Here is a 24,048-nt window from a genome sequence, read left to right on the forward strand (position 1 = left end):
GGACCCACTAAAATGGAGAGTATTGATGACACCAAGGCAGTTGGAGAAGACGCGAACGCGTTCGCAAGAAGTGGTAGGGTTGCGAGATCACCAGTTACACCACTGGACACCGTAGCGAGTACTAGCCAAGTACATAGTGAGCCACAAGCAACACAGCAGGAGAGGACGTTGCTAAACCGCGTGTTCACACCTAATTCGAGTAGCAGCACTACCCACAACGAGTCGCGACTGGAGAAGTCGAGTTTGGCAGACATTAGGAGGAAGGTTAACGAGCTCTACGAGTTCGTGAAGGAGAGAAATAATGTGCACTTGAAAATTAAGCACATGGTGACGAGCATTAGGTCCGCCGTATCAGCAGCTGAGCGTGAGCAAAATGCGCTCAGAATGCGAGCGGAAACGGCTGAGAAAGCTCTTACGGAAGCAGCGGAACGACCTTCGACGGATGTTCAGGAGACGCCGAGAAGTCACCAGAATACCCGCTCGGAGAAAAGGATCAGGGAATCACCTGGCGATCAAGAGGATGCATAGAAGCACAAAAACGAGAAGAAAGGCGTCAACAACCAGAGAGATGCTGGAAGTGAAGGTGAATGGCGTATCGTCGGAAGTCAGCAGAAGAAGAAGAAAAACCGGAAAGTGAAGGAAGGAAAGAAGCCGGAACAGAAGAAGAAAGAAACACGTCAACCTCCTAGGCTGAGGTACAAGGGTGATGCTCTGGTCGTGGAAGCGAACGACAAAACAACGTACGCTGCGCTCCTCAAAAGAGTGAAGGAAGATCCGGAGCTAAAGGAACTGGGCGAAAACGTTGTCAAAACGCGGCGCACGCAGAAGGGCGACATGATCTTCGTTCTGAAGAAAGACCCCTCTGTCAAGAGCACGGTGTACAAGGAGCTCATCGCCAAATCCTTGGGCGACGAGGCCAACGTAAGAGCTCTTTCGCAGGAGGCAGTGGTCGAGTGCAGAGATCTGGATGAGATCACGACGGAAGAAGACCTGAAGTGGGCACTGGCCGAGCAGTGTAACCTAGAAGGACAGATGTCTATGCGGATAAGGAAGTCGTATGGAGGCACACAGAAGGCGGCAATACGGTTGCCAGTGGATGCTGCCAACAAACTGGTGGCGTTAGGCACGATCAAAGTTGGTTGGTCGGTGTGCCCGCTGAGATTGGTACCTAGAGTCGCCAAGCAAATGGAGAGATGCTTCAAATGCAGGGGATTCGGCCATCAGTCGAGAAACTGTAAGGGCCCGGACAGGTCCGACCTATGCTGGAATTGCGGCGGAAATGGCCACGTTGCTCGGGACTGTACAAAGCGGACTAGGTGCCTGCTATGCATGCCGGAGGACGGAAACGATCATCCGACGGGAGGCTTCAAATGCCCGGCGTATAAAAAAGCGAAGGCGGGCCAATAAGGATGGAGATCACGCAAGTGAATCTCAATCATTGCGACACTGCACAGCAACTGTTGTGGCAGTTCACGACAGAAACCAAGTGCGATGTAGCAATAATTGCGGAGCCATATCGGGTTCCCCTCGAAAACGGTAATTGGGTGGCTGATAGAGCAGGTATGGTGGCAATACAGGTGATGGGCAGGTTCCCCATACAAGAAGTAGTCGATAGCTCACACGACGGCTTTGTTATTGCCAAAGTCAACGGAGTCTTCGTATGCAGCTGTTATGCGCCTCCGAGATGGACAGACGAAGAGTACAATAGTATGTTGGATTTGCTCACAGATACGCTGGTGGGAAGAACGCCGGTAGTCATAGCAGGAGATTTCAACGCCTGGGCCGTAGAGTGGGGCAGCAGATTGACCAACGCCAGGGGGTACAGCTTACTCGAAGCTCTGGCGAAGCTAGATGTGAGGCTGTGCAACGAAGGGGCTGTCAGTACATTCCGTAAAGACGGTCGGGAGTCCATCATCGATGTTACGTTCTGTAGCCCATTGTTGTTGGATGACATGAATTGGAGGGTGAGCGAGGAATATTCCCACAGTGATCATCAGGCGATTCTCTACAGCATCGGCCGGCGAATCTCCCCAGCGCCGATGAGAATGAGGACATACGAGCGGAAGTGGAAGACAAAGGACTTCGACAAGGAGGTGTTTATTGAGGCGCTTCGAATATACAGCAGGGTGAACCTTGACGCAGAAGAGTTGACAGAAGTGGTAGCAACGGCTTGTGATGCATCGATGCCGAGAAAGTTGGAGCCTAGGAACCGAAGGCGCCCAGCGTACTGGTGGAATGAGACGCTTAGTACCCTCCGTGCTGCATGCTTCCGAGCCAGAAGACGCGTCCAGAGAGCAAGAACCGAAGTAGAGAGGGAGGAACGGAGAATCGCTTTCCGTGAAGCTAGAGCTGCTTTCAAACAAGAGATTAAGCGGAGCAAGTCCAGCTGTTACAAGGAGCTATGTCGAGAAGCCGAAGAAAACCCTTGGGGCAACGCCTACCGTATTGTGATGGCGAAGTCTAAGGGTCCGGCGACACCAGTCGAAACATGTCCAGACAAGTTGAGGATTATCGTGGAAGGTCTGTTTCCGCATCATGACCCAACAGTGTGGCCGCCTACGCCATACGAAGACGAGGAAGAAGAACCCGGAGGTGTGCGAATCTCTAATGAAGAGCTACTAGCAGTGGCGAAGGGTCTGAAGGTGAAGAAAGCTCCCGGTCCGGATGGGATCCCCAATGTAGCACTAAAAACCGCGATATTGGCGTTCCCGGATTTGTTCAGGACGACGCTGCAGAAACTCTTGAATGAAGGCTGTTTCCCAGACAGTTGGAAGGTTCAGAAGCTGGTGTTGGTGCCAAAACCAGGGAAGCCACCAGGGGACCCAGCATCGCATAGACCTATATGTTTGCTGGACACACTTGGTAAGCTCCTGGAAAGGATCATCCTTAACAGGCTGACACAATGCACAGAGAGCGAGAGTGGCTTATCGAAGAGACAATTCGGATTCCGGAAAGGGGTCTCGACGGTGGATGCAATCCGGACAGATGTGCAGAATGCGGAGAAGGCATCCAAACAGAAGAGGAGAGGCAATCGGTTCTGCGCCGTAGTGACGATTGACGTCAAAAATGCTTTCAACAGCGCCAGCTGGGAGGCTATAGCCTTAGCACTGCATAGAATGCGAGTTCCTGGCTACTTGTGCAGTATGCTAAAAAGCTATTTCCAAAACAGAATCCTGGTATATGAAACGGAGTTGGGTCAAAAGTCGATCAGGATCACGGCAGGAGTGCCACAAGGCTCAATCCTTGGTCCAACGCTTTGGAACGCGATGTACGATGGAGTATTAATGCTGGAGCTACCTAACGGAGTGGAAATCGTTGGATTCGCAGATGATGTCGTTCTAACGGTGACTGGCGAGACGTTGGAAGAGGTCAAAATGCTGACGACGGAAGCGATTGACACGATTGAAGCGTGGATGACCGGAGCAAAACTGCAGCTGGCTCATCATAAGACGGAGCTAGTGCTGGTTAGCAACCTCAAAGCTGTTCAGAGGGTTGAAATCAACATCGGTAGACAAGACATTTCATCAAAACGTGCTTTGAAGCATCTGGGGGTGATGGTAGATGACCGTCTAAACTTCAACGCTCACGTGGACTACGCCTGCGAAAAGGCGTCGAAGGCGGTCAACACGATAGCGAGGATCATGCCGAACGTCGGAGGACCGAGAAGTAGTAAAAGGCGCCTCCTAGCGAGTGTAGCGGTGTCTATTCTCAGGTATGGAGTCCCAGTTTGGGCCGCAGCGGTAAAAACCAAGCGTAATCGGAGGATGTTGAACAGCACATTCCGACTCATGGCCATACGAGTAGCGAGCGCCTATAGGACGATTTCATCGGAGGCAGTATGCGTTATCGCTGGCATGATGCCCATCTGCATCACCCTGGCCGAGGACGTGGAGTGTTATGAGCGAAGAGGCACCAGAAATGTGAGAAGGATCGTCAGAACGGACTCGTTGGCTAAGTGGCAGCAAGAGTGGAACAACGCGGAGAAGGGAAGGTGGACTTACCGTCTAATTCCAAATGTGTCACTGTGGGTTAATAGGAAGCATGGAGAAGTGAACTTCCATCTGACGCAGTTTCTGTCCGGACACGGCTGTTTCCGGAAGTATCTGCATCGGTTCGGACATGCTTCTTCACCTTGTTGCCCGGAGTGCGAGAATGTGGAGGAAACACCGGAGCACGTAGTCTTCGAATGTCCTAGGTTCGAAGAAGTGAGGAGGGACATGCGACGAGTCACTGTCGATAACGTTGTCGAAGAGATGTGCCGAGAAGAAAGCATTTGGAACGCTGTCGATAGCACGGTATCGAGAATTATGTCCGAGCTTCAGAGGAAGTGGCGTAGCGACCAACGATCTGCTAGCTAGAGTGAACGCACGAAAAGGAAGAATGGCTGCTCGGTTTCGGGAGACATTCCTTTGCCGGGGAACTCTCTGACGGAGTAGGCTAGATCCACCGTCGGGGACTAGCTGAGTAGACGCGGCGTTGCACCGGTCCCGGGTCGTAGGAGCACCAGTGTACCGGACGATAGGCTTCACCGGAATCGCTGGACTGACTTCGGCACCCTACCGGTCGTCCTGTAAAAAAGTGAAGATCAGCAGTAGCAGCAGCAGCAGGAGAATCGGTCTCGGGAGAACTTCCATCGCCGGGGAATTCTTCGTCGGTGTAGGCTAGGTTCACCGCCGGGGACTAGTTGAGTAGACGTGTCATAGCGCCGGTTTTAGGGTCGTCGGGGCACCAATGAACCGGAAGCTAGGCTCCACCGGAATCGCTGGACTGACTTCGGCACCCTTCCGGTTGGCTCGAAACGTAGAAAAAGAAGAATCGGTCTCGGGAGAATTTTCACCGCCGGGGAATTCTTCGTCGGTGTAGACTAGGTCCACCGTCGGGGACTAGTCGAGTAGAGTACGTCGGGACGCTGGTAATGGGTAGTCGAGGCGCCTACGAACCGGAAGTTATGCTCAACCGGAATCGTTGGACCGACCTCGGCATCCTACCAGCTGAACAAAGAAAAGGAGAAGGTCGTCGTAACTGTGTGAGTACGCGCCCTGAATGAGTGCAGAGTAGTGTACAAACTGGAGCCGAAGGGCTCAGAATGTTGCATGTAGGTACTAATAAATTGACGGGTCGCCAATGGGCGAAAATAGGTACTAATAAATTACTAACGTGAGGAGCCGAAGGGCTCAGGATGAGGCACAACGTTGAATGGTTTTAAAACTGCTAACAGGAGCCGAAGGGCTCAGGAGCCAAAGGGCTCAGGAGCCGAAGGGCTCAGGAGCCGAAGGGCTCAGGAGCCGAAGGGCTCAGGAGCCGAAGGGCTCAGCATGTAGAGTAACAAATTGAAGAGGTGCGCTCAGCACGTTAGCCTCCCCTCCGAAGTAATACTGGAAGGTGGTTCCGGAGGGTTATGGTACTAAACCTAGGAGAGTGTTTTGAGTGGGGAAGGAACTTTGTGGATCCCACACCGCGCCAAAAATTACACTGGCATGAGCATGAACATATACAGGCCAGTCTATGAAGATTTTTAAACTCCTAGTTGCATGAAAAAAAAAAAAAAAACATACACACAGGGTTGCAAAATGGTGAGTCGACAACCAGGAAGGAGCGTCCAACATAGCTCTGGTCCTCACAAGCCCCTACCTCACGCTTCCACGGGTGTAACGATGACAAAGACCGCCAGCAAAGGGTTGCGTACTTTGCTGGTAGTGCAACCTGGGCACTGTTGTCCTTCTGACATCAGCTAGAGTGAGGAGGTGCCAGGTGGGAGCTTGGGATTTTTACCCTTTCCAAGCGAAACTCGCACATACAGCCGTATGGAATACCACCTTTAGTACTTCCTTCGGGAGGTGACCGAGCGTCTGGTCCATCTGACCAGGGGCTCAAGCATGGTCTACCTAGGATGTGGCGGGGTTTCATCAGTGGGCTCTGGTGAATCTCTACAAAAAACCACATATCTGCAAGTAACCCTGAACAAGCGACCTGGTACCGCTTTCAAAGTACCTTAGCCCTCTGGAGTGCCAACCGGCACATCAGGATGGAAGCCAGTAAAATCCTGATTATGGTATACTGGCCACAACGCAGAACAACGGACAGGACACGGATTAAGGATTGGATACGTCGACTAACAGTCGTGGGCTGGCAGCGTACTCTACTGTTCCCTGAGTAAGGAAGGGTGACACCAACTTGAAACGGCGAATAGGACTATTAGGAAACTGCCTCCGTCCTGATAAAACCTTGGCAGGCCTTCGTGTACGTTCGAAACTCGTCACCAACCTCGGTGAGTAGTAGGCTCAGATGTAACATTCCTGACTTACGCCGATCCGGCTCTGAACACAACCCCCATGAAAGATTGTGTCAACCCTAGCATGGCCTCCCTGCTTGCATAGACAACCATGGGATCACGAGAGGCGACTATTTACAACGAGTAGAGATAGCGGCTCGAAGGGGGGACCCAATCGAATGGAGCAAATAATCGATTTGGATGGAGAATCTAGTGGAGGGAACGAAGACGCGATAGTATTCGCAAGGAGCGGAAAGATGCAGAGATCGCCAGTGATACCACAGACGGTAGCAGCCAGCACTAGCAGATGCAGCACACCGAGTGAGCTACCGGGAAACCAGCGGGATGCAGGCTTCCTGAGTCAAGTGCTCACACCAAAGTCGGGGAGTAGCACCGCTCAAGACGACCGGCAGCATGATAAGTCGGAGCTGTCGGAAGTAAAGAGGAAGGTCAATGAACTCTATGAGTTCGTCAAGACGAAAAACAACGTCCACCTCAGAATCAAGCAGCTGGTCACGAGCATCAAGTCTTTCGTTACAGCCGCAGAACGCGGGCAGAAGGAATTGCGGAGTAGAGCGGAAAAAGCCGAAAAAGCATTAACTTCGGTGAATGCAACAGCCGTTGAACAGGAGACGCCTAGGAGCAATCCGACCACCCGCACGGAAAAAAGAACGAGGGATACACCAGGAGAGGAGGAAGATTCCAAAAAGCAGAGAAGCGGCAATGAGTGCGTCAGTGAGCAGAACGGCAGTGGATGGCGCACCGTGAAAGGTCAAAAGGAGAAGAATACAGCTCGTAAGGAGAGGAAGCGGCAAAAAAAGGTCCGTCGATCAAGAGTTCGGCCTGCCGAGAGCTCGTCGCGAAGTCGCTGGGCAACGAGGCAAGCGTGAGAGCCTTATCCCAGGAGGCAGTGATCGAATGCAGAGAACTGGACGAGATCACAACAGAAGACGACGTGAGCGGTGCACTGTTATCCCAATGCAACCTGGAAGAAGCACCGCAGTCCATCCGGCTGAGGAGAGCTTACGGAGGTATGCAAATAGCGACGATCCGATTACCAGTCGCAGCAGCCAAAAAACTCGTCGAGGCTGGTAAGATCAAGGTGGGATGGTCGGTTTGCCCGCTGAAACTGATCCCTCGGGAGACAAATCCGGTGGAGAGATGCTTCAAATGCATGGATTTCGGCCACCGGGCAATAAACTGCAAAGGCCCGGACAGGTCCGAACACTGCAGGAAATGTGGTGAAAAAGGTCACGTTGGCAGGGACTGCCTGAAGTCACCTAGGTGCATGCTGTGTAAGGTGGAGGAAGGTAACGCCCATACGACGGGTGGCTTCAAGTGCCCCAAATATCAGAAGGCGAAGGCAGGGCAGTAATGATGATGGAGATAACGCAGCTGAACCTCAATCATTGCGACGCCGCACAACAACTGTTGTGGCAGTCGACAACAGAAACAAAGTGCGACATTGCGATCATTGCAGAACCGTATCGGGTTCCTCCCGATAACGGCAATTGGGTAGCAGACAGAGCAGAGACGACGGCGATTCAAGTAATGGGCCGATTCCCTATCCAAGAAGTTGTCGAACGCTCATACGAGGGCTTCGTGATCGTTAAAATTAACGGAATCTTCGTGTGTAGCTGTTACGCCCCCCCGAGATGGACACTGGAGCAGTACACCCAGATGTTGGATGTGCTAACCGACAAGCTGATCGGTCGAACGCCGGTAATAATAGCAGGAGACTTCAATGCTTGGGCCGTGGAGTGGGGTAGCAGACTGACCAACGCGAGAGGATACAGTTTGCTGGAAGCTCTAGCGAAGCTCGACGTAAGGCTGTGCAACGACGGTCTCGCTAGCACATTTCGCAAAGACGGTAGGGAGTCCATCATCGACGTGACCTTCTGCAGCCCGTCACTGGTCACCAATATGAACTGGAGAGTTAGCGAAGAATACACCCACAGTGACCATCAAGCGATCCACTACTGCGTTGGCCAGAGAAGTTGTGCAGTATGGCAGAGGAGGAATGGAGAACGAAGGTGGAAGACGAAGCATTTCGATAAGATTCGTCGAAGCACTCCGAGCAGTAAGCGACGCTCCAAACATGGATGCAGGAGAGCTGACAGAAGCGTTGGCGAGAGCGTGTGACGCAACTATGCCGAGAAAATTGGAGCCAAGAAATCAACGTCCTGCATACTGGTGGAACGACAGACTCAGCACCCTTCGCGCAGCCTGCTTAAGAGCCAGAAGACGCGTGCAGAGAGCTAGATCCGAAGCCAGCATGGAAGAGCGTAAAGTGACCTACCGACTGGCCAGAGCCGCCTTCAAACAGGAAATATCGACGAGTAAAACGAACTGCTACAAGGAGTTGTGCCGGGAAGCTGACGCAAATCCCTGGGGCAACGCCTATCGAGTAGTGATGGCGAAGATCAAGGGCCCAGTTACCCCAGCTGAAATGTGTCCCGACAAACTGAAGGCGATAGTGAACGGTCTCTTTCCTACGCATGCTCCAACAGCGTGGCCGCCCACACCGTACGCTGACGTAGATGAGGAAAATGCCGGTATACAAGTGTCTAACGCCGAGCTGATAACGGTTGCGAAAGGATTGAAGCTGAACAAAGCTCCCGGACCAGATGGTATCCCTAATGTTGCGCTAAGGGCAGCAATCTTGGCGTTCCCAGACATATTCAGGACAGCGTTGCAGAAGTGTCTAGCGGAAGGCTGCTTTCCAGACAGATGGAAGGTGCAGAAGCTGGTGTTACTGCCAAAACCGGGAAAACCGCCAGGAGATCCTGCTTCATATAGACCAATATGCTTGCTGGATACTCTTGGCAAACTTTTGGAGAAGGTCATCCTCGGCAGGCTGACGATCTACACGGAAGGCGAGAACGGATTGTCGAAAAGGCAGTTCGGATTCCGTAAAAAGACTTCGACGGTGGATGCTGTTCGGGCAGTCATCGCGTGCTCGGAGAAAGCGGCCAAGCAGAAGAGGAGAGGCAATCGATACTGCGCAGTGGTAACAATAGACGTCAAGAACGCGTTCAACAGTGCCAGTTGGGAGGCTATTGCCGCAGCCCTACACAGAATGCGGGTTCCCGGATATCTGTGTAAAGTTCTGCAAAGTTACTTCCAGAACCGGGTACTGGTCTACGACACGAACCAGGGACGGATGTCAATTGAAGTCACGGCGGGAGTTCCACAAGGATCCATACTTGGTCCAACGTTGTGGAACATGATGTACGATGGAGTGCTAACCTTGTCACTGCCGAATGGAGTCGAGATCGTCGGGTTCGCAGACGACGTCGTTCTTGCGATAACTGGTGAGACTGCGGAGGAGGTGGAGATGCTGACGGCGGAATCGCTAGACACCATCGAATCGTGGATGACTGGAGCAAGCTGCAGTTGGCTCATCATAAAACGGAGGTGGTGCTGGTCAGCAACTGCAAGGCGGTACAGCAGTTGGAAATCAACGTCGGAGGGCACGCAATCCCATCGAAGCGCTCTCTAAAGCATCTCGGAGTAATGGTCGACGACAGGCTAAACTTCAACAGCCACGTAGACTATGCCTGCGAAAAGGCAGCGAAAGCTGCTAACACCGTAGCCAGGATCATGCCCAACATTGGAGGACCAAGAAGCAGCACGAGGCGTCTTCTAGCGACCGTATCATCGTCTATACTGAGGTATGGAGTCCCGGCTTGGGCTGCAGCGTTGGGAACCAAACGTAACCGAGATAAGCTGGCAGGTACGTTCCGGCTCATGGCTATACGGGTTGCGAGTGCCTACCGCACTATATCATCGGAGGCAGTGTGCGTTATCGCCGGAATGATCCCCATCTGCATCACTCTGGCTGAAGACATCGCATGTTACCAGCAAAGGGACACACAGAATGTGAGGAATACCATTAGGTTGGACACAATGGCCAGGTGGCAGCAGGAGTGGGATAACTCGGAGAAAGGAAGGTGGACCCACAGGCTCATTCCTAACGTGTCGGTGTGGACGACCAGAAAACATGGAGAAGTTAACTTCTTCCTGACCCAGTTTCTGTCAGGCCATGGATGCTTCCGGAAATATCTGCACAGATTCGGACACGCAGAATCTCCACATTGTCCGGCCTGTCCAAATATCGAGGAGACACCGGAGCACGTTATATTCGACTGCCCTCGATTCAGGGATATACGAAGCGAGATGATGTCAGAAACCGCAAGCGTTCTAAATCCGGACAACATCGTGCAGAACATGTGCCAGCATGAAAGCACCTGGAATGCGGTGAACAGGGGAATAACGGCGATTATGTCGTTGCTGCAAAGGAGATGGCGTGAAGACCAGAGAGCTCCGGGTCGCGATCGGAGTAGGCTAGATCCTCCGTCGGGTACTAGACCGAGTAGAGCGGGCGTAGCGTAGTATCGGTTAATAGTGTAGTGTAATTATTTAACCTTAACATCCCCACAACATTATTAAATCAAATCGCTTACGCTTAGCAACGCTCAACCATTTTTCATTAAATCAGCACTTTATCATTTCCATAGAATTCTACGTTTTGAAGCTTTCTCACGACCATAAGTCTTCAACGGAAAATGTCTCCAGTTTCACAGTCTACACGCGCCATTCTAGTTGCGCTAAGAATGCTTACGTAGTAGAAAACCATACGTGGGAATATAGTATTTTTCGAGTCTCACCTAATCCACATTCCCATCAATATGTAACGACAGAACTAATGGATAAAATAAACGACACTTGTGTTTTAACTTCAAACCGAGACAGATGTGTATCATCCGAAATCCACGGAACAATTATTCGCGACGGTTCACCACATGGCGACCTGTGAGCAGTGATTTTTGTGATACGAACTTTGAACCAATCAATACTGAAAATGGGAAAGTCAAACTCCAAGATAGTGAACAACAGCGGTGATCCACAAAATGTGATAATTAACCAATTAGAAGAACACTCGGAACACCACACTGCGCACGACCTAAAACTGACAGTGATTCTGGTAGCGGTGGTACTTCAATTTCTGCTCATTTGCTACCTATTATTAAAAAAACATTCCCGCAAGCAAGCGCTCAAAGCAGCTCGAAGTGTGGCCCAGTTGCAACATGTGTGAAAAATACTAAAATGGGCCGACGGAATGCGTTGTGTTTGGTTTCAGTCGGAATGAATAATGAGTGACAAAAACAGTTAAAATATCCAGCACAGTGAAAGCATCCATAATGTTTCGAACTGGTTCTGCGAAAGTTTTGAATGGCAAAACTAGTGACTTCTAACAGTGGCAATGATTTGCGAAAAAAAAGCAGTGCCTAACTGAAAAAAAACAACAGTGTGCATTCAACATGTTCAGAACTGAAGGTACGAATGTTGTGAATCAACAGCAGAAAATCCCTTCAATAGAGAATAGTTCAAGTTCAATTCAATGCTAATAAATTCAAACAGTGTTGAGTGAATTCGTTTTTAAAAATGATATTGACGCAGACTGTTGCTCCATCAGAAAATAAGTGAACCTTTTTATGAAACATTGAACAGCTGAAAACAGTGACATGTGAAAAAAAAAAATACTTACTAAAAGATTCATGAGAGAAGCCGCACACCAGAAAGATGAACCCAGAAGAAGGATCCCAACCAGCATGTCGAGACGAATCATAATGTAAGTTACTTTAAGTTTTCTTATCTTTGTAAAAAGTATAATCGTATAATCATGACCTATCAATGGGTGTGACACAGAATAAGCTAATCATTGAAGAAGGAATAAAAGTGTTAAATTCAATCTTAAGAAATTTGAATAAAGCTCCAAATAGGAGATACAGAAGATTAACGCTAGAATTAAAATTGAATAAAGCTAAATTGACTTACAATAAAATTATAAACACTCTAGCTGAGGTAGAAGCTGATCTTGATGAATCAGAATTCAATTTTCTCAACAAATGCTCTCGACAAGTATACGGTAATATACATGTCTTAATATCGTCCAAGTTGGAATGGGCTGGAACACACAAAATTAGTTTGTTTTCGATAACATATGCAATTCTTTTTATAAACAAATTAAAACAAAAATCCAAACTTGTGAAGCCTGTAATACAACCAAAAATGGCAAAAATAGATATCAAAACGGGTACCTCACTCATTGAAATATATGAAGGTAACCCGGAAAAGTTGGACAATTTTCTTGATTCAGTAGCGCTTTTCGTTGACTTAGTCGACAGCGCAAACGCAGAATCTACACCAGCGGCACAAGCAGCAGCTAAAGCTGTCGCGATTCGTTTTATCAAAACACGTCTCGCTGGTGCTGCAAGACAGGCCAGTACCAGAAAACGCCACATTAAACGAACTTGTAGATGCCTTAAAGCAAAATTGCTCTTCAAGAAAAACCGCCGATAACATTTTAGCTAAGCTGAAAAATGTTAAGCAATCTTCAAACACAGAAGCATTCTGCAATGAGATTGAAAAACTTACTCAAGAACTAAAATCAGTTTACATAAACAACAAGATCCCGATTGATGTAGCGACAAATATGGCCACCAAAAGTGGTGTTGATGCACTAATTTCTGGGACTAAAAACCCAGACACTAGGATTATTTTGAGGCTGGCACGTTTACCAAATTAAATAATGCCATCCAAAAACTGCAAGAAAATGAAGTGTCGACTTCTGCCGGCCCACAAGTGTTCTATCAACAAAAGAACTGGGGGTCGTCCATCTAACAGAGGCCGTTCATCTTACAGAGGTCGTTCCTCTTACAGGGGAAATGATCGACGAAATTTCCGATCTTCACCACCACATCAGCATTCCCAACGCTATGCATACCCACAACAGAACTACAGCCGACCACAAAGAGGTTTTAACAGACCTTTTAATAGAAATACGGTTTACTATGCACAAAACAATCAGGCTCAACCAGGGCAGCAGAATAATAGTGCGAATCCGCATGCGCCTGAACAAAATAGAAATAGTCATCATGCTCATCCCCAACAGCAACAAGTACCAATTGGACAAACACAACATTTTTTATAAATCCATCGAGGACAGTTTTTACTGTTAACTTGTCCTCGCCTAGTTATGTACATATAAATGCAGAGTTTTCAGATTCTCAATGTCAACTCATTGTTGATTCTGGCTCTGAAATTTCTCTAATTAAGTCTAATAAAATTAGAACAAATCAAATATACAATCCTTTTGATAAATGTAAAATATCTGGAATAGGAAGTGGTGTTACCGAAACTCTTGGAAACACTTCAACATATATTAATTATGATAACATTAGATTTAATCAATCATTCCACATTGTAAATGATAATTTCCCAATACCAGCAGACGGCATCCTAGGAAGAGATTTTCTAACCAGGTACCGGTGCTGTATAGATTATGACAGTTGGCTACTGTCGATTAATGTCAATGATTATATAATTACTATTCCAATCAATGACAGGAATAACAGAAACATTATCCCGCCACGGTGCGAAATAATAAAATTAATGCACTTACCACAAATCGTTGAAGACAGTGTAATAATAGCAGGTGAAATTCACCCTGGTGTATTTTACGCAAATTCAATTATCAGTAAAACTAGTTCGTTTGTCAAATTTTTAAATACAACGGACGATTCTGTCGCGGTTCCAAGTAATTTCAACCCGCAAATATTCCCACTAACCAAATATGATGTAAACGGCAATCTAAAGGCCAATAAGTCGACGAAAAATAGAAAACGAAAATTATTGAATGAATTAAAGCTTGATCATTTAGAACCCAGCTTAAAAGCCAATGTAGAACAGCTTTGTACGCAGTATAATGACATTTTTTCACTCGATGACGACAAATTGTCTACGAACAATTTTTACAAGCAAGAGATCAAACTAAATGAGCCAACTTCGGTATACATTAAAAATTACAGAATACCGGAGTGCCACAAGGCTGAAATTGAACGACAAGTAAAGAAAATGCTAGATGATGGCATAATCCGCAATTCATATTCTTCATTTAACTCTCCGGTTTTGCTAGACCCTAAAAAAACATCGGAAGGAGATAAGAAATGGCGATTAGTAGTGGACTTCCGCCAATTGAATAAGAAAATCCTTCCGGACAAATTTCCATTACCACGAGTTGATGAAATCCTTGATAATTTAGGCCGAGCGAAATATTTTTCGACGCTTGACTTAATGTCAGGATTTCACCAAATCCCACTGGAAGACGAAAGCAAAAAGTTCACTGCCTTCTCAACTGGCACTGGACATTTTGAATTTAATAGACTGCCATTCGGTCTTAATATAAGTCCTTTTTTTTTTTTTTTTTTTTTTTTAATTTCTTTATTAGTATCATTCCAAACATTACATTCATTATTTCTTATATCTAGGTGTTCTGTGTTATTAGACAACACTATCATCCTAATTTGGTAAAACAAATCTAAGATTTTATTAACATTTTGTTAACAACATATTACATTTCATTTGCCGTAGCAGTTCAGATTTTTTACAGGTGAGTTGATTTCACCTGCTTATAAGTGAAAAAAAAAAGTTTTTAATATACTTAACCTAACTTAACCTAAACATATAACGCATTAATCGTGGCAATAGAAGATTGTAACGATTTTTGCCTGAAATTATTTATTATTTTATATGATATTTGTTCCAATGTTTCAACATTGGATATTCTATGTAACTCATTGGTACTATACCAGGGAGGAAGCTTCAGAATCATTTTCAAAATTTTATTTTGAATTCTCTGCAGAGCTTTCTTCCTGGTATTACAACAGCTAGTCCATATTGGTACAGCATACAACATGGCTGGCCTGAAAATTTGTTTGAATATCAAAAGCTTGTTCTTAAGACAAAGTTTTGATTTTCTATTAATAAGGGGATAGAGACATTTTACATATTTGTTACATTTGGCTTGAATGCCCTCAATGTGATTTTTGAAAGTTAAATTCTTATCTAGCATGAGTCCTAGATACTTAACTTCATCTGACCAATTTATTGGAACCCCTCTCATCGTGACAACATGTCTACTTGAAGGTTTCAAATAAAGAGCTTTTGGTTTATGTGGGAATATTATTAGTTGAGTTTTGGAAGCATTAGGAGAAATCTTCCATTTTTGCAAGTATGAAGAAAAAATATCCAAACTTTTTTGCAATCGACTACAGATGACACGCAGGCTTCGTCCTTTGGCGGAGAGGCCTGTGTCATCCGCAAACAAAGATTTTTGACATCCCTGAGGTAACTCAGGTAAGTCAGATGTGAAAATATTGTATAATATTGGTCCCAAAATGCTGCCTTGGGGAACACCAGCTCTTACAGGAAGTCTTTCAGATCTGGAGTTCTGATAATTAACCTGAAGTGTACGATTTGACAGATAACTTTGAATTATTCTAACAATGTATGTTGGAAAATTAAAATTTTTCAATTTTACAATCAAACCTTCATGCCAAACACTGTCGAATGCTTTTTCTATGTCTAGAAGAGCAAGACCAGTAGAGTAGCCTTCAGATTTGTTGGAACGGATCAAATTTGTTACTCGTAAAAGTTGATGAGTGGTCGAATGTCCATGGCGGAATCCGAACTGTTCATTGGCAAAAATTGAATTCTCGTTGATGTGGGCCATCATTCTGTTCAAAATAACCTTTTCAAAAAGTTTACTGATGGAGGAAAGCAAACTGATTGGACGATAGCTAGAAGCTTCTGCAGGATTTTTGTCTGGTTTTAAAATTGGAACAACCTTAGCATTTTTCCATTTGTCAGGAAAATATGTTAATTGAAAACATTTGTTAAATATATCAACTAAAAATGATAAGCTACTTTCTGGAAGTTTCTTGATGAGGATGTAGAAAATTCCATCATCGCCAGGAGCTTTCATATTTTTGAATTTTTTAATAATAGTTCTCACTTCTTCCAAATCAGTCTCCCAGGCATTTTCGAAAACGTTCTCTTGATTGAGAATATTTTCGAACTCCTGAGTAACTTCATTTTCAATTGGACTAGTAAGTCCTAAATTAAAATTGTGCGCACTTTCAAACTGCATAGCAAGTTTTTGAGCTTTTTCGCAATTAGTTAGTAATAATTTGTTTTCCTCTTTCAATGCCGGTATAGGCTTCTGAGGTTTTTTCAAGATTTTAGATAATTTCCAAAAGGGCTTAGAGCCGGGGTCCAATTGAGAAATTTTATTTTCAAAATTTTTGTTTCTTAAATCTGCAAAACGTTTCTTGATTTCTTTCTGCAAATCCTGCCATATAATTTTCATAGCAGGATCACGAGTGCGTTGAAATTGCCTTCTCCTCACGTTTTTAAGACGGATCAAGAGTTTAAGATCATCGTCTATAATCACGGATTCAAATTTTACTTCACATTTTGGAATTGCAATGTTTCTGGCTTCAACAATGGAATTTGTTAAAGTTTCAAGAGCATTGTCAATATCAATTTTAGTTTCTAAAGAAATGTTAACATCAAGATTAGAGTCAACATACGTTTCATATATATTCCAGTCGGCTCGTAAATAATTGAAAGTGGAGCTGATAGGATTGAGAATCGCTTCATGCGAAATTTGAAATGCAACAGGGACATGATCAGAATCAAAATCAGCATGAGTAACTAATTGGCTACAAAGATGACTAGAGTCGGTTAAGACCAAGTCAATCGTAGATGGATTTCTAGAAGAGGAAAAACATGTAGGGCTATCAGGGTATTGAATTGAGAAATATCCTGAAGAGCACTCATCAAATAAAATTCTGCCGTTGGAATTACTTTGAGAATTATTCCATGACCGATGTTTGGCATTAAAGTCACCAATGACAAAAAAATTTGACTTATTGCGAGTTAATTTTCGCAAGTCAGTTTGAAGCCAATTAACTTGCTGTCCAGAGCATTGAAAAGGCAAATAGGCAGCTATGAAAGTATATTTACCAAACTGTGTTTCAACAGAAACACCTAAGGTTTCAAAAACTTTAGTTTCAAATGACGAAAACAGTTGATGTTTTATACGCCTATGAATGATGATTGCAACTCCCCCACATGCCCCATCAAGTCGATCATTACGATAAACAAAAAAGTTAGGATCTCTTTTGAGTTTAGATCCAGGTTTCAAATACGTTTCGGTAATAACTGCTATATGCACGTTATTAACTGTAAGAAAATTAAACAGCTCGTCCTCTTTACCATTCAGAGAACGAGCATTCCAATTTAAAATATTTAAATTATTATTTGGATCCATTAGAAAAACGTAATCCAATAACAATTTTATTTGTAAATTTTACACCTACTTGGACTGCTTCAGTCATAGTGGTGGCTTTGAACATTGCATCAATCATTAGATTCAATTGTTCAGTTAGAAAATTAAAATCAGAGGCAGACATATCATCTGATGATTTCCCATTGGAATTTTCGGTAGACGAAGAAGCGGGGTAGGAGTTACCTGTGGCGGTAGGGTTTTTTCCATTTGATTTGAAACAAGTAGAATGGGTACTCATGGAACGAACAGGGGAAGAGTTCAAATTACCTGCTACGATATCGGCAAAGGATTTACCGTGGGTAGATACATTCGAAATTGAAAGATTCGAACGGCTACCCGACGGATTAAAATTTGTTTGTGAATGAGCATGATTATGATCTTCCTGGTGGGTATGATTCATGATCAAGCGATCGTTAACTGAAAAATGAGCATTGTTCGATACTCTACCAGGCAAATTCCGGAAACAACCGTTATCGTAACGGATATTATCCTTCATCTGCTTGGCACGAGCCTCAACGACTCTTTTGCGTGAAATGCATTCCCAAAAGTTAGCTTTGTGAGGGCCCTTGCAATTGGCGCATTGAAATTTTCTGGTATCTTCTTTCACAGGACAGTCGTCCTTAACGTGAGAAGAACCTCCGCAAATCATGCATTTAGCATCCATGCGACAATTTTTTGTACCATGACCCCACTTTTGGCACCGACGGCACTGAGTGGGGTTCTGGTAATTTCCTCCAGGTTTCTGGAAATGTTCCCACGTCACACGGACATCGAACATAAGTTTAGCTTTTTCTAAAGCTTTAATATTATTTAGTTCTTTTTTGTTAAAGTGAACTAAATAATATTCTTGAGAAAGCCCTTTCCGAACAATGCCAGATTGGGTTCTCTTTTTCATAATGATTACTTGGACTGGGGAAAATCCAAGTAAATCATTTATTCCATTTTTGATCTCTTCAGGTGACTTATAGTCACTTGAGAGACCTTTCAAGACGACTTTGAACAAACGTTCAGTTTTGTCGTCATAAGTAAAAAATTTGTGCTTCTTCTCTTCAAGATATCTGAGAAGAAGTTCGCGATCTTTAAGAGTTTCCGGCAAAACGCGACAGTCTCCTTTCTTTGCGATTTGGAAGGAAACCTTGATTCCCCTAATGGAGTTCAAGATCTCCTGCCTAAATCCCCCAAATTCGGAACAACTGACCACGATAGGCGGCACTCTTTGCTTCCTCACTTGAATCAAAGAGCCTGGGCTAGAGGCTGCTTCGATTTGGTGTTCGGAAAATTTGTCTAGAGCATCGAACTGATTGCTCATTTCAATACAATTATTCATTTCACCCTTGGAAGAAACTTCGCATTCCGGGGAAGCGTCCTTTCTTCCATTCTTGCCACGTGTAGTGACAGTTTTAAAACTCACTTTTTTGGAAGGAAGTAGTGAATTCAGAGATTCACCCTTCCTTTTGTTAGTTGTTGATACCATGTTTAGTTAATAAACGAGAAAGACGTGACCTTCGAGAGGTTTTTTCCCTAGACGGTGTCCAAGAAGGATTACCACCGCTAGCTTTCGCCAACGGGTCCAACGAAAAATCGAAGGCACGGGTCCAAACAAGGATCGTAAAGGGATCAATAGTAGAAAAAATAGTACTGAAAAGTACTGTTTAAGTAGCACTGAAAAGTACCGTTTTTAATTTTAGCACTGAAAAGTACTGTTTGTGTAGCACTGAAAAGTACTGTTTTATTGCTTTAGGTAGTTTTTAAGAAAACTTCCAAGAGCAGAGAGAATTCGTGTACGCACAGCACGAAGGTACGATGCGCACTGATAATATAAGTCCTAATAGCTTCCAACGCATGATGTCGATTGCGTTGAGTGGCCTTCCATCTGAATGTGCATTCCTTTACATTGATGATATCATCGTAGTAGGATGCTCGATAAAACACCATATATTGAATCTACAAAAAGTTTTTGACCAACTAAGAAAATTTAATCTGATTGCCTCAGAAATGTCATTTTTTCAAGAGTGATGTAACGTATTTGGGTCATCACATATCAGAACAGGGTATATTACCCGATAAATCTAAATTTTCAGTTATATTCAATTACCCGGTGCCCAAAACTGCAGACGAAACAAGAAGATTTGTTGCTTTTTGCAATTATTATCGACGTTTCATTCCTAAATTCGCAGAAATAGCTTGTCCACTTAACAAACTGCTTCGAAAAAATGTAATTTTTAAATGGGACGAAGACTGTCAAAATTCATTCAACATTCTAAAGAACGAATTACTTTCACCGCGTATTTTGAAATTTCCAGATTTTAAACGTGACTTCATACTGACAACAGATGCCTCCAAAATGGCTTGTGGAGCTGTCCTTGCTCAACGGTATGGTGATACGGAATTTCCTATCGCATTTGCCAGTAAGGCATTTACAAAAGGAGAATCTAATAAGTCCACACCTGAGCAAGAGCTTCTAGCCATTCATTGGGCTATTACACATTTTAGGCCGTATCTTTATGGTCGAAAGTTCTATGTTAAAACAGATCACAGACCGCTGATCCATTTATTTTCTATGAAAAATCCATCCTCGAGACTAACTCGCATCAGATTAGACTTAGAGGAATACGATTTCGAAGTTATTTATATAAAAGGAAAAACGAAAGTTTCCGATGCATTATCTCGAATACAAATTAATGCAGAGGGTCTTAAACAATTGTACGTTATAACACGTGCAATGAAAAAAAGGCAAAATGGTGCAACCCCTATCAGTACTCAAGCACAGGAACCTGATCAATTCCGAGTGTATGAGCCACTTGGTAGCCAGGAAGCATTCATGCTGCCAAAATTATCATTTGTGAGAAACAGTGATAATACTTTAGATGTTGTAATATACAAGAAAAATTACACCAAAGGAACAGCTTTAGGCTTCAAGATTCCGATAAACGGAAATAAAGAAACAATATTAATGCATATGAACAATATTTTAAAAGAAATTGAAAATGGGGCGCCCACGATAAATGCTAGTTATACCAGAGAAAATACTGGACGGAACATACCCAATAAGATAGCCATGGCAAAAAGTGACATAATATTCAAATATCTAAGCATGGATCTATTTAAGAAAATCGGTAATTGTATTCTAAGGAATACTACCGTATTATTATTTGAAAAACCCAAGGTCTTGACAAGTCGAGACCAGGTAAATAATATACTACAACAATTTCATAACTTGCCAACAGGAGGACACTTAGGTATTAACCGGTTATACCGAAAGGTGAAATCTATGTATACATGGCCTAATATGAAAAAATGCATTGTTGAATTTGTCAATGCATGCACATTATGTAAACACAATAAACACTTTCCTAATGTGAAAACAAAACAAATAGTAACAACAACCCCAATGAAACCGTTTGACGTTGTGTCTATAGACACCGTTGGACCGTTTACAATGACCGAAAACGGAAACCGATATGCGATTACCATGCAATGCGATTTCACAAAATATGTGATAATTGCCCCAATACCAGATAAATCAGCGAATACCGTAGCTAGAACTGTCATAAATAATTGTATCCTTCAATTCGGTCCCATGAAAAGTATCAAAACGGATCAAGGTACCGAATATAAAGGAGTATTCGATGAAATTTGCGATCTTCTTAAAATTGACCACACATGCTCTACGGCATACCACCCACAGACTATTGGTGCATTGGAAAGAAACCATAGGTGTTTGAATGAATACCTTCGGATTTTTTCCAATGAAGCGAGAAATGACTGGGATACATGGATGCCTTATTATGCGTTCTCTTACAATACCACTCCTAACGTAGATCATGATTATACTCCCTTCGAATTAGTTTTTGGAAGGAAATGTAATACTTTACAATCAACTGATACTAAAATTCAACCTTTATACAACTTTGACTCATACGAAAAGGAACTAAAATACAGAATGCAAGTAGCACATACAAGAGTCTTAGAGGAAATCCAGAAAACAAAGAGCAATAGAACAAAATTTTTAAACGAAAATTTACATACAACACCACTTCAAGTCAACGATACCGTTTACCTAAAATTGGAAAATAGACAAAAATTAGATTCACTAAATGCAGGTCCTTTCAAAATTTTAGATTTAACCGAGTCTAATGCAGTAATAAAAATTGGTAATAAAATATCTACAGTCCACAGATCAAGATTAATTAAACGTTAATTATTTCAAATATTTGACTCCAACGTTCCCGAGAGGGGAAGGATAAGGTATGAATGAGAAATTTATACGAACAAACTAAAAAAAAAAATAAAAGAAAAAAAAAATAAAAAAAAAATAGGAAAAGACAAAAATGTTAAATCACAACATCAGAAGCGAAAGATCATGTAAAGAATAAAAGTGTATTTTTTAAATTGTTTGTAAAGGCTCGAACAATGCTAGTTCCCAAAATCAATACAAAAGAACAACTCATTGTATTACGTTGTTCTCCGCTAACGGGGAAGGTGTAGTGTAATTATTTAACCTTAACATCCCCACAACATTATTAAATCAAATCGCTTACGCTTAGCAACGCTCAACCATTTTTCATTAAATCAGCACTTTATCATTTCCATAGAATTCTACGTTTTGAAGCTTTCTCACGACCATAAGTCTTCAACGGAAAATGTCTCCAGTTTCACAGTCTACACGCGCCATTCTAGTTGCGCTAAGAATGCTTACGTAGTAGAAAACCATACGTGGGAATATAGTATTTTTCGAGTCTCACCTAATCCACATTCCATCAATATGTAACGACAGAACTAATGGATAAAATAAACGACACTTGTGTTTTAACTTCAAACCGAGAGAGATGTGTATCATCCGAAATCCACGGAACAATTATTCGCGACGGTTCACCACAATAGTCGTCGGGGCGCCTGCAAACCGGAAGCCATCCTCCAACCGGAATTGCAGAACCGACCCTGGCACTTGGCCGACCAACGTCGAGTCGGAGTAGGCTGAGTCCACCGCCGGGGTCCAGCTGAGTAATTCGCGAAATAGCACCGGCAAATGGTCGTCGGGGCGCCTGTGAACCGGAAGTTTCCCTCCACCGGAATCGCAGGACCGACCTCGGCATCTGCCCGGCCAGCTTCGGAGTAGGCTAAGTCCACCGCCGGGGACTAGTTGAGTAGATCGCGTTGTTGCACCGGCAAATGATCGTCGGGGCGCCTGTGAACCGGAAGCTTCCCTCCACCGGAATCGCAGGACCGACCTCGGCATCTGCCCGGATAGCATCGGTTCGGGAGATCTTCCGCCGCCGGGGAAATCTTCGTCGGAGTAGGATAGATCCACCGCCGGGGACTACTCTGAGTAGTACGTAGCGTATCACCGGCTTGAGTCGTCGGAGCGCCAGCGAACCGGAAGCCATCCTCCAACCGGAATCGCTGGACCGACTTCGGCACTCCACCGGCCTGTATCGAATCATGAAGAAGCGCGTAGCCGGAGTAGGCTAGCTCCACCGTCGGGGACTAAGCCGAGTAGCATCGATCGTCACAAACCAGTTTTGGGTCGTCTGGGCGCCAGTGAACCGGAAGTCATCCTCCAACCGGAATCGCTGGACCGACCTCGGCATCCAACTGGTCAACAAGGAGAGCTCGAACAGCAGCAGCGGAGAACAAGTCGTCGTAGAGCAACGAAGTGCACATGAGCGTCCAGTAGAAGATCAACAGAGCTCTGATGCGAGGCCAGCCCAAGGGAAGTATGCGTCGTCGCACAGAAAGCTGTCCAAAGTCCCGGCGAGATGTTCAACCGCCGGAATTGGGCAAAACGCTCCAACAGCGAACTAGCAGAACAGTTAGAGGCTGAGATTGAAGAAGTGCATGAGCACAGCCCTCCCCCGATGAAGTTGCCTGATGTAGTTCCGGGGGAGATCGAGGCACAGGAGCAGTAGGGAAAGTTTTTTAGTGGTTAAGCACGCCTAACGTGAGTCCCACACCGTGCCAACACACAACAGGCCAGGCTTTTGAAGCTTTTTTGAACCCTACTATAAAAAAAAAAAAAAAAAAAAAAAAAAAAAAAAAAAAAAAAAAAAAAAAAAAAAAAAAAAAAAAAAAAAAAAACACACATACACACACAGAGTCCGGAACAGAGCGAGAGCCAACACGCGTAGTAAATGGCAGCAGCAATGGAACAACGCAGAGAAGGGCAGGTGGACTTACCGACTGATTCCAAACGTGTCGATATGGACCACTAGAGCGCACGGCGAGATTAATTTTCAACTGACGCAATTCCTGTCTGGTCATGGCTGCTTTAAGCAGTACTTGCACAGGTTCGGCCACGCAAGGTCACTGAATGCCGAGACATAGAAGAAACACCAGAGCACGTAGTCTTTACTTGCCCACGGTTTGCACAGCAGCGAAGCGAAATGACTGCCATCGTCGGAGACGACGTGAACGTGGAAAATATCGTCCTAAAGATGTGTAGTAATGAAGATAAGTGGAACGCGGTGAACCGATCTGTTGTTCAGATTATGTCAACACTACAGCGGACATGGCGAGAGGAGCAGCGTCAGATGACGTAGGCAGCCCTGCCGAACGAAGAAGGGCGCCGGACTGTTTTCGA

At 44.6% G+C, this 24,048-nt stretch overlaps 1 protein-coding gene and 1 long non-coding RNA gene across 8 annotated transcripts in view; one reads left to right on the forward strand and one right to left on the reverse strand.

Annotated features, from left to right (window-relative positions):
- LOC5575196 (spastin) overlaps positions 1-24,048 on the reverse strand; it is a 182,452-nt gene that overhangs the window by 34,161 nt on the left and 124,243 nt on the right. The gene's annotated exons all lie outside the window — the stretch shown is intronic.
- Positions 10,625-22,288, forward strand: LOC110679170. Its single transcript, XR_002502279.1, has 2 exons — positions 10,625-10,678; positions 21,951-22,288. It is a non-coding gene; the product is annotated as an uncharacterized LOC110679170 (long non-coding RNA).

The sequence above is a fragment of the Aedes aegypti genome, chromosome 1, assembly GCF_002204515.2.
Source record: "Aedes aegypti strain LVP_AGWG chromosome 1, AaegL5.0 Primary Assembly, whole genome shotgun sequence".
In the NCBI taxonomy this organism is placed as follows: domain Eukaryota; kingdom Metazoa; phylum Arthropoda; class Insecta; order Diptera; family Culicidae; genus Aedes; species Aedes aegypti.